The sequence below is a fragment of the Lycium barbarum genome, chromosome 9 (assembly GCF_019175385.1).
Source record: "Lycium barbarum isolate Lr01 chromosome 9, ASM1917538v2, whole genome shotgun sequence".
NCBI lineage: Eukaryota > Viridiplantae > Streptophyta > Magnoliopsida > Solanales > Solanaceae > Lycium > Lycium barbarum.
The window spans coordinates 77098948-77109879 of NC_083345.1; positions in this window are offsets into that span (position 1 = coordinate 77098948).

Sequence of the window (10932 nt, forward strand, 5' to 3'; positions counted from 1 at the left end):
ATATCCAACAGGTACGTATACGAGTGTCCAGGTCGGGCACTAGTCATAACCCACGGGGTTGGGTCGTAACACGTGATTACCCCTCGGTTGGTAGCAGGGGTAGGGCCCAGCCTTCAGGGTCAGCAGCAGGGTCTTCATCATCCATATGCCCTATGGGGCCAGGTTCACATGCGCTAGTCAGCCATGGTGGAGGCATAGGGAGAGCCCCCAGTTCTAGTGGTCCTCAGCACCGTATTTATGCTTTGGCGGGGCGACAAGATCTTGAGTCTTCCCCCGATGTTGTCACAGGTATATTATCGGTATTCTCTCATGATGTATATGCTTTGATAGATCGGGGCTCCACATTTTCATATGTTACTCCATATATTGGGGGTCGGTTTGGGGTAAAATCGGTGTCGATCAAACCTTTTGAGGTATCTACACCCGTTGGTGAACCGGTAATAGCTAGTTGAGTATATAGAAATTGTGTAGTTGTGGTTTGTGACCATCGTACTATGGTTGATTTACATGAGTTAAAAATGTTGGACTTTGATGTTATCATGGGCATGGATTGGTTGGCTTCTTGCTTTGCCAATGTTGATTATAGAATGAAAATGGTTCCCTTCCAGTTTTCGGGAGAACCACCCTTGGAGTGGAAAGAAAATACAGTATCCCCGAAAGGTAGGTTTATTTCCTATCTCAAGGCAAGGAAAATGATCACAAAAATTTTTCTTACTATCTAGTTCGGGTCCAAGATGTAGAACCTGAATCACCAACTCTTCAGTCTATCCTCGTGGTGAGTGAGTTTCCGGATGTATTCCCGGAAGAACTTCTGGGCCTCCCTCCTGAACGGGAGATTGATTTTTCCATTGATGTGCTACCGGATACAAAACCCATATCCATTCCTCCTTATAGCATGGCTCCCGTAGAGTTGAAGGAGCAATTGAAGGACTTGCTTGAAAAAGGTTTTATTAGACCTAGTTCTTCCCCGTGGGGAGCGCCCGTGTTTTTTGTCCGAAAGAAAGATGGCTTCTTCCGAATGTGCATTGATTATCGGCAACTGAATAAAGTGACGATCAAGAACAAATATCCACTCCCAATGATTGACGACTTATTTGATCAATTACAAAGCGCCAAATGGTTTTCAAAGATATATTTTAATCCTGGTATCATCAGGTGTGAGTTAGGGAGAAAGATATTCCTAAGACAGCCTTTAGAACCAGATACGGCCATTTTGAGTTCCGGGTAATGTCGTTTGGGCTAGCAAATGCACTGGCAGTATTTATGGATTTCATGAACAATGTGTTCAAGCCCTTCCTTGATTTATTTGTGATTATGTTCATTGACGATATCATGGTATATTCTAGGTCCGAGGCAGAACATGCGGATCATTTGCGTATTGGTCTTAGAGTTCTTCAAACTCGAAAGTTATTGTCACGACCCAACCCCGTGGGCCGCGACTGGCACCCTAGCTGGGTACCCGTACATACCTACCTGACCGAATTTCGTATCGTACAGATTTTTCTTGTCAAACGGATATTACAGAAGTAGGCCGATACAGATACGGCACGCGCGCAAACATATATATATACCTGAACATGCAGACATTTACAGATAAGCCGATAAGGCTAACATACAGACGAAACCCGTAACCCACACATCTATCTATAGGCCTCTACAGACATACAGAATCATATGACGGGACAGGGCCCCGCCGTACCCAAAACTTCCATACATATAGAACATATGGAAAACAGAAGATATATATACCAAAGTACATGCTCCGAATCAAAAGGAGCTCTTCAAGATAGCAGAACCTGTGCCCTAGACTGGCGGCGTGTCACCGAGTGCGCCTGTACCTGCGGGCATGTAACGCAGCCCCCGAAGAACGGGGGTCAGTACGAAAAATGTACCGAGTATGTAAAGCAGAAACATAACAGATACAATCATAGTCCGAACCGGAGTCACAGAAACATAACGGACAGAACCATACATCAGACAGACGGGCAGAGTCATGATCCAGACAGACATACAGAATCGTGGTCCATACAGATAAACAGAATCATGGTTCGGACAGACCGACGGAATCATAATCCGGACAGACGAGCAGAATCAGAATCCATACGGACATACAGAATCAGAATCCATACGGACATACAGAATCAGAATCCATACGGACATATAGAATCAGAAGTCATACAGACATAGTCGTAATTCAGACGGACAGACATAATTATGCATGCTGAGTAGTGCAGAGTCATACTGAACCATACAGAATCATACAGAGGCATGTGCTTATATAGATACTGATGGCACATGCATAAAGACATACAGATTCCGGCCCTGTCTGGGGGCGCGGTAACAGAACCCGGCCCTCTTAGTACGGGACGCGGTGGACAGACAGAATCAGATCAGATCATATGCCATCCTGGCCGCCATCCCCATACACAGATCATAGTATCATACAGACATACAGATCCCGGCCCGTACGCCGAGGGACGCGGTGAACAATGTAGAGAAATATGCACGATAACAGAACCTGGCCCGGGACGCAGTGAAGGAATGCATTGAGACAGCCACGAACAGATCCATGGGAAACCACATACATACAAACTCACATACAGACTCAATCAGACTAAAGGGTGCCAAACGGCGAGCCAAAATCAGAGTATACGGATAGTATGCATAGTACGCGCCTATATCCTACTTGGGAAGGCACGACAGATTATTATCAGATGTTCAAAAGTTATTTTATAAGAATTTCATAAAAATAGTTGAATCATAATCAAAATAATAGTTCAGATGGTTTCTGAGAAAATCGGACAAAACGGAAGTATTTAAAGTATTACAGAAGATATCGGGCCTTGCGGGCCCGCCTCGGACCAACTCGAGGCAACATATGTAAATTATCGCTAATAGACCTTATGAGGTCATCCATAATCGTTTGGAAGTGTTCCGACTCCGTTTAGGGGAGTTTTGTACAAAAATTCACTTTAAAGGCAATTTGTAAGAAAATAGCTTCAATTGAATTGAAGGAATTGGAGCGATTTTCCGTCTCGAATTCCGGGGAACGGAGTCGTACTTAAGGCTCGCGGCCGAGCCTATCACATCCATAACATGCCTAGGAACAAAATAAAATGCTTCACATACCTCGATAGCGCCTTACGCTCGCTTGGCGTCGATCCCAATCTCGTCCAAAATCTAGAAATGGTCAAGTTTACCATTTGTTAGTTTCAAACTTTTCAATAATCCAACTTAACACATGTTTGCCTACCAAAATTTCGGCAGCATTTCCTCTGTATATAAGACATCCCCGAGACTTAGCTCGGCTCAATTCACTACACAACAACCCAGAACAACAGCAAAAACAACAACAGACATTAAAACACACACTATGGCATCACTAGCCATCGTTTCGGCATAACGACACATCTTTCGTTTCAAACTTACATTTCCAAACCAAACTTGTTATTTTGATATTCATCACCCACCAAATTCATTACAACATACATCGGAAGCATCCATACCATTTTCACCCAATATTCATAAGGTATGCGAACATTCAAACTTTCCATTAAGCCACTACTTTTCCAATTTTTCCTAACCTTCAACATACAAGTTCATTATACATTTCCATCTTCCAAATTCATCCACAATAATCATAATTTTCCTCTTGATACTTTCATTTCCATTTTTACATAAACCATAACAAAGTTGTATGTTTTCCTACAACAACTTAATAACCATTAAGTTCCTTCACTCTCCTCACATAATCCATGATTAAAACAACCAAAATATTAATTCAAATCAGTCCATCAATTTCAATTAAAACACTCCCTCACCCATAAATTTCAACAAAACAACAAACAAGTTTATAATGCTGTTTTCTCCGTTCTAATTCGTTAAAACTCTAAATAAACACTTTAATAACATAAAAGGAATTTTATAAATACCTTATCAGAAGATCCACCACGAAAATTTCATCCCCCAAGACCAATATTTATCTCAAATTGAAGGCAACGCAACGTACAACGTTTTTCTCTTCATGAGCTTCGGGATTCGGAGCTCGGAGTTTGATCAAAATGACCTTCTTAGCCTTGCAGTTTTCTCTCTCTCTCTCTAATGGAATTTTCTGGATCTTTTATGATCTGAAATGTGGAGGAGGAGGCTGAAAACTCCCTTAAATAATAAGGAAATGGGCCTGACCCGGATTGGAATCGGGTTGGGCCCATTTCACTGCCCATCTTGACCTTTCCGCCTTAAAATGTCCATATCTCCTTGTACCGACGTCACCTGGGATCCCACGACCTACCGTTGGAAGGCTATTTCAATTATCTACAACTTTTATCTCTGGGCATTTTCCCAAATTCTAAACTTATAATGCCGTTGTTTCCCCTCCAAGTCAGGTCATCCGAAAACGTTTTCTTAAAAATATTCGTTTGGAGGGCTTCCACTTTGATTTGGCCCCAGGGCCCTTCACGGGTTGTGTTTAACTTTACATATACGATTCATATAACTTTTCACATGTCCCAAAAAAAATATTGATGTGTGGGCCCCACCTCAGCTTACAAATAATTCGACGTTCGAAAATGCAGGATATAACAGTTATTTGCCAAATTTTCTAAGTGTGTGTTTTGGTTGAACTCAGAGACCTTTTTGGGGCATATTATTTCAGCCGATGGTATTCGGGTAGATACCTAAAAGATTGAGGCCGTGAAGACTTGGCCAAGGCCTACAACCCCTACGGAAGTTCGTAGTTTTCTGGGCATAGCAGGTTATTACAGGAGGTTTGTAGAAGGCTTTTCTTCTGTTTCTGTACAACTCACGAAGCTGACCCAGAATTCAGCGAAATTTCAATGGACGGATGCTTGTGAACATTGTTTCCACGAGCTAAAGGATAGATTAACTTCTGCCCCACTCCTGACACTTCCAGACATATCGGAAGGTTATGTTGTCTATTGTGATGCTTCAGGCGTTAGGTTAGGGTGTGTGTTAATGCAACATAGTAAGGTGATTGCGTATGCTTCAAGACAGTTGCGCAAAACATGATAAAATTATCCGACCCGTGATCTTGAATTGGCTGCAGTAATTCATGCATTGAAGATGTGGAGACATTATTTGTATGGCGTCCACGTTGATATTTATACAGATCATAAGAGCCTTTAGTATATTTTCAAGCAGAAGGAATTGCATTTACGGCAACGGCGATGGTTAGAATTGTTGAAAGATTATGATGTTAACATCCTATATCATCCCGGGAAAGCAAATGTGGTGGCTGATGCTCTTAGCCGTAAATCCATGGGAAGTTTATGGGATGTTCAGCCAGAGAAAAGAGAGATAGATCTTGAGCGCCAGCAGTTAGCTAGCCTAGGAGTTCGAGTAGTGGACTCAGGCAGTATGGGAGCACCCTTCAAAATTCAGCTGTCTCATTGCTAGTAGTTGAAGTGAAAGAGCGTCAATACGAAGATCCCATGCTAGTTCATTACAGAAATACACACCCTCAGAAGGATAAGTCATTATTTGAGATTTTTGGAGATGGAGTTCTTTGATATCGAGGCAGGTTGTGTGTTCCCGATATTGTAGGTTTCGTCAGCAGATATTAAAAGAAACCCATTGTTCCCGTTATTCCGTTCACCCCGGAGCAACGAAAATGTACCATGATCTTAAATCTAAATATTGGTGGAATGTGATGAAGAAAGATATAGCGGAATTCGTAGCTCAATGTCCTAACTGTCAGCAAGTGAAAATTGAGCACCAAAAGTCGGGTGGATTGTTGCAAGCTATAGAAATTCCGACTTGGCAATGGGAAGTAATTAACATGGACTTCATTACAGGCTTACCCCATTCTCGACATAAGTATGATTCTATATGGGTGATTGTGGATAGACTCACGATGTCAGCTCATTTCTTACTGGTCAGAAATACATATGTAGCAGAACATTATGCAAATTTTTATGTTAAAGAGATAGTGTGACTTCACGGTGTTCCAGTATCTATTATCTCTGATAGAGGGACTCAATTTACAGCCAATTTTTGGAAAACTTTCCATGAAGGTTTGGGGACTCAGGTGAGTCTTAGCACGGCATTTCACCCACAAACGGATGGGCAAGCTGAACGTATGATTCAGACTCTTGATTATATGCTATGGGCATGTATATTGGATTTTATAGGTAATTGGGATGATCATTTACCGCATATTGAGTTTTCTTACAACAATAGTTATCATTCTAGTATCCAGATGACCCCGTATGAGGCTTTACATGGGCGAAAGTGTAGATCTCCAATTGGGTGGTTCGAAGTAAGAGAGACCAAATTGATAGGGCCAGACTTGGTCCAACAAGCAATAAAGAAAGTCAAGCTTACATGGGATCGATTATTAAAGTTCAGAGTCCTCAGAAATCCTATGCCGATAATCGTCGAAGAGACTTAGAGTTCTGAGTGAAAGATTGGGTATTTTTTAAGGTGTCGCCAATGAAGGGTGTCATGAGATTTGGCAAGACGGACAAGTTTAGCCCCCAGTACATTGGACCTTATGAGATTGTACGCAAGGTAGGCCAGGTGGCTTACGAATTAGGCCTCCCTCCTGATTTGGAGTCAGTTCACCCAGTTTTCCATGTATTGATGCTCTGTAAGTGCATTGGAGATCTTTCTAGAATTGTACCAATAGATGATGTCCAAGTTACCAAAAATTTTCTTATGAAGAAGTCCCCACTGCCATTTTAGATAGGCAAGTACGAAAACTCAGGACCAAAGAGGTAGCTTCAGTTAAAGTTTTATGGAAGAATAATAATAGAGAGGAAATGACTTGGGAAGCTGAAGAAGACATGAAGTTCAGGTGCACGCATTTATTTTCACCCCCAGAGGAAACTCAAGCAGAGACGCCATTATCCTCAGTCATGTAGTGCTTTCCTTGATGCTTTCCTGGTCGTTTGTGGCCATGGTTATTAATGTTGTTGATGTAGCCCTGTGAGGCGATGTATTTTAGGTTGATGTGGTAGGATGGTAGTGCCATATTATAGGAGAAACTCTGGTGAAATTTTTATAGAATCCCCAAGAACCGATTATTCGAGGACGAATGTTATTAAGGGGTTAAGAATGTTACACCTCGAAAATTCTGGATTTTGTTGCCTTGTGAATAGGCTAATGTGAGCTTAAGGTGATTATGAAATCCTTACAAGATTAAAGGAAGTATAAGATAGCTTAAAGCGCATACTATCAGATTTTGAAGTCACACGAATATATGAGCTTTAGTTTATTGAAGGAAGTGAAATATAAGTCGTGTTTAGAAAGGTTTTCGCTATAATTGAGCTAATATTTATTTGATGATGTCTTGAGAGGCTTCTATAGGGCCTATTGTATGGTTAATGAAGTATTATGTAAGTGCCAAGAAGGTTCCACGAGGATTGGAAGTCAAACGAATCAACGAGAGGATGTTTCGCATAACTGGGAGCTATACGGCCACTTATACGGTCCGTATAAGGAGGGTCCGTATAACATGACCTTCACAGAAATGGCCATTTTCTTGGTGGTGTTATACGAACACTTATACGGTCCGTATAACTTTATACGATCCGTATAACTTAATCTATTTCAGAAAGGGACTTTCCCATGGTGGTGTTATACGGTCCACTTATACAGACCGTATAATATTATACGGACCGTATAAGTGGTCCGTATAAGTCTATCAGGCTGAATTGTTTTGTTTTGTATAAATAGATGGCCTTTGTTCATTATTTCATTTTTCATCTTCCACAAGTCTTGAGAGCTCAAAACCCTTCTCCAAGCATATTCCACCCCAACCCAAGAGAAAACAAAGATCAAGGGGCAAGAATCAAGGTACCCATGTGTTAGGAGTCTTGCTAGGATTAGTTAACTACAAGGAATTCTTGAGTATTGAAGCTAGGGTTTTCACCTAAGTTGATTGCTGCTTCAAAGCTCATTCCCATAAGATAAAAGGTTTGTTTTCATGCTTATTTCATGTCCTCATGAATGCTTGGTTGTTGAAGTACTTGGGTAGAAGAAGGAAGTAGAAAATGAGGGTTAAATGTAACTTTTATGATGTTTTTGAGTAGTAAGCTAACTTGAGCCATGATTCTTAGTATAATATGGATATAATCTTGTTATGGAAGGTAGTAATAGTGATGAGGAAGTAGTGTATGAAAATGTGCTAAGGTTGGGCATGAAGTTTTAATATAAGTTGAACATAAGGATGAGTTTTGAAGGCTCAATGGAATGTGATTAGTTGATGATGATATTGTGGGTGTTGTTATGGATGTTTGGGGGTTGGTTTTTAATATGGTGGAAGTTGACGAAATAGGGGAAATGCCGCCCAATTTTCGTTAGATCATGAATTATTCTAGTTTGAATTTAAGAGTATCATTTAGGCTTAACCACGGTATGAATCCTTCTAAATGTAGATTGTTCAAGCTTCGACGGTGAATGTTAAGTAGTTAAGAAGACAAAGAGGTATATAAGGCTAACCCTGCTTTCATTAAGGCATGGTTCCTTTGTTATATATCCTTTCATGAGTTCCATAATGTCTTCCAAATTACTCTATCTCTAAGATTACCAAAGCTCATGATTCTCGATACTTTCACGATTCTAGTACCTCTTTTATATGAAAGTTAATCCTCTAAGGATAGTTGTAACGAAAACGATGATGGAAATTATGTTGATGATACTTATGGACTTTTATGTATACATGTCTAAGTATTTATGACTATTATGTAACACCGAGCTTATATGGCCGGGTATGATACCTATCGCGCGCGCACCTCTGTAGTTGGGTAGGGATAACAAGCCTTAGTAGGGCCAGGTATTTATAATCACCGATCCTTGTCATGGCCGGGTATGTGAATCACCGAACCTTTGTGGTCGGGAACGGTATAAATACGAGTACGAATATGTATATATGCATGAGTAAGCATTGGAAATGGAAAGCCCCTATGAAAGACAAGTAAGTAAATATGATGATGGCCACTAGAGGTACAAAGGGCTTTATTGCGTCCTGATTCTTCTATCTTATGCTATTCCTGCTGCTACTTCTTACGCTATTTCTTATGCTCCTATTATGATATTGATTATGCTTTGCATACTCAGTACATTATTCGTACTGACATCCTTTTGTTTGTGGACGCTTCGTCATGCCCGAAGGTGGATAGGGAGATAGGCTTGGTCCATAGATTTCTTATTCAGGGACTGCATAGAGGAGCTCCATTTCTTCCGGAGCTACAGCTTTTGGTATTATTCTTTTGTGTACATACATATGGGCATGGCGGGGTCCTGTCCCGCCTATATGATGTGACATACTCTTGTTAGAGGCTCGTAGGCAGTTGTGTATGGTTAGATGTCTTGCAGCCTTGTGGGCTCATATTTTGTATATTATTTTGATAGCCTCGTCGGCTTATGTATTTGGATATGGGCATTGCTGTTGATGATGATATAAATGTGTTGTTACCCAAGGAGATTAGTACTATTGATGTATGAAAATTATGAGTAAGCCATGTGGCTCACCTAGATGTGAATATGAGAGTACGTTTAGGAGATGCCAGGGTGGGTCAGCACCGGGTGCCCGTCATGGCCCTCCAGTCGGGTCGTGACAAGAAATTCCACTGACATTTTATTAAATTGGCCGTATTTCTTGGTCATATAAATTATACTGTCCGTATCTCAAATCGTATAATTTTATATGGGCCGTATCTTTGGTCGTGTTTTTCAGATTTGCAATCTGTCAGTTGCATTGAAAAGGATACTCTCTGAACTTGAATTTACCTAGGTATGCATTTCGTAACTCCTCATATGCCAAGGGATATACCTCCCTCAATTTGGAAAAAAAATCCTGTCTAGAATTTTGCCAAGTTTTCCCAAAGTTTCGACAAACTTAATTTCTTTGATTCGCTTGATCCCGGAACCTTTAGATACCTTCTTAAAACTTGTTGAAAGTCTTCCTTACCCTTATAAGGGTTCCATGGCCTCTCCAACTTATGCTAGTTTACATCTAACACAACCAACGCGAAAATTTGGGAGGTGTAATATCATATATATATATATATATATATATACAATCCGTATCCTTGACCGTATAACATTATATGGCATACATCCTGGCCGTATAAAATTCTATGGTCCGTATAGTTGGTCATATAATACCACCACCTCCAAAACTGCCTTCTTTGGAAATTTTTAAAATCCTTAATTACAGTCTGTATTCTATATTTTCCAGAAACAACTTTTAACAAACCTTTCCGCATCGATTCACTTATTCTCTAATCCTTCCGTAACTTCACAAACATGAACTTAAACACTTTTAAGCATAAGTTAGGCATGTCAAATCTCATATAACCTCCAAAGCCAAATCCCGACGTCTAAACTAAAATAACTTACGTACGATGATTCTAAATGTATAAACCATAAGGTATAATATTCCTCCCCCCATAGAAACATTCATCCTCGAATGTTAACTTCCAGAGATTCTATAAAAATTTCGGCAGAGTCTCCTCTATAACTGCACCACCACCAACCTACCACACAACAACCCAAACTACACAATGCCGCACAGGGCTACAACAAGCACTAACAAAAATGGCCCCACACGACCAATAACAGTAACTAACAACATATATGTACCTGAAGGCTGTGATGTTTCAGTCTTGGTCCGCTCTTGGTAAAACAAGCACGGATATCAGAATCACCTGTCTTCCTCAGCTTCTCAAATCCTTTCCTTTATATTCACATTATTTCATAGTACTTTTATCGAGGCTACCTCTTTGGTTCTAAATCCTCGAATCCGAAACTTGGTGATCTGATAGGGTAGTAGAGACTCTCTTAAGCGATAACTGTTCAGTAATCCGAAAATCATCAACTGGCGCAACTCTAGAAGAACTTCCAACACATGTACGAGGCATGGACATATGAAAGACTAGATGTATAGATTCCCAATCCGAATTTGTCCCA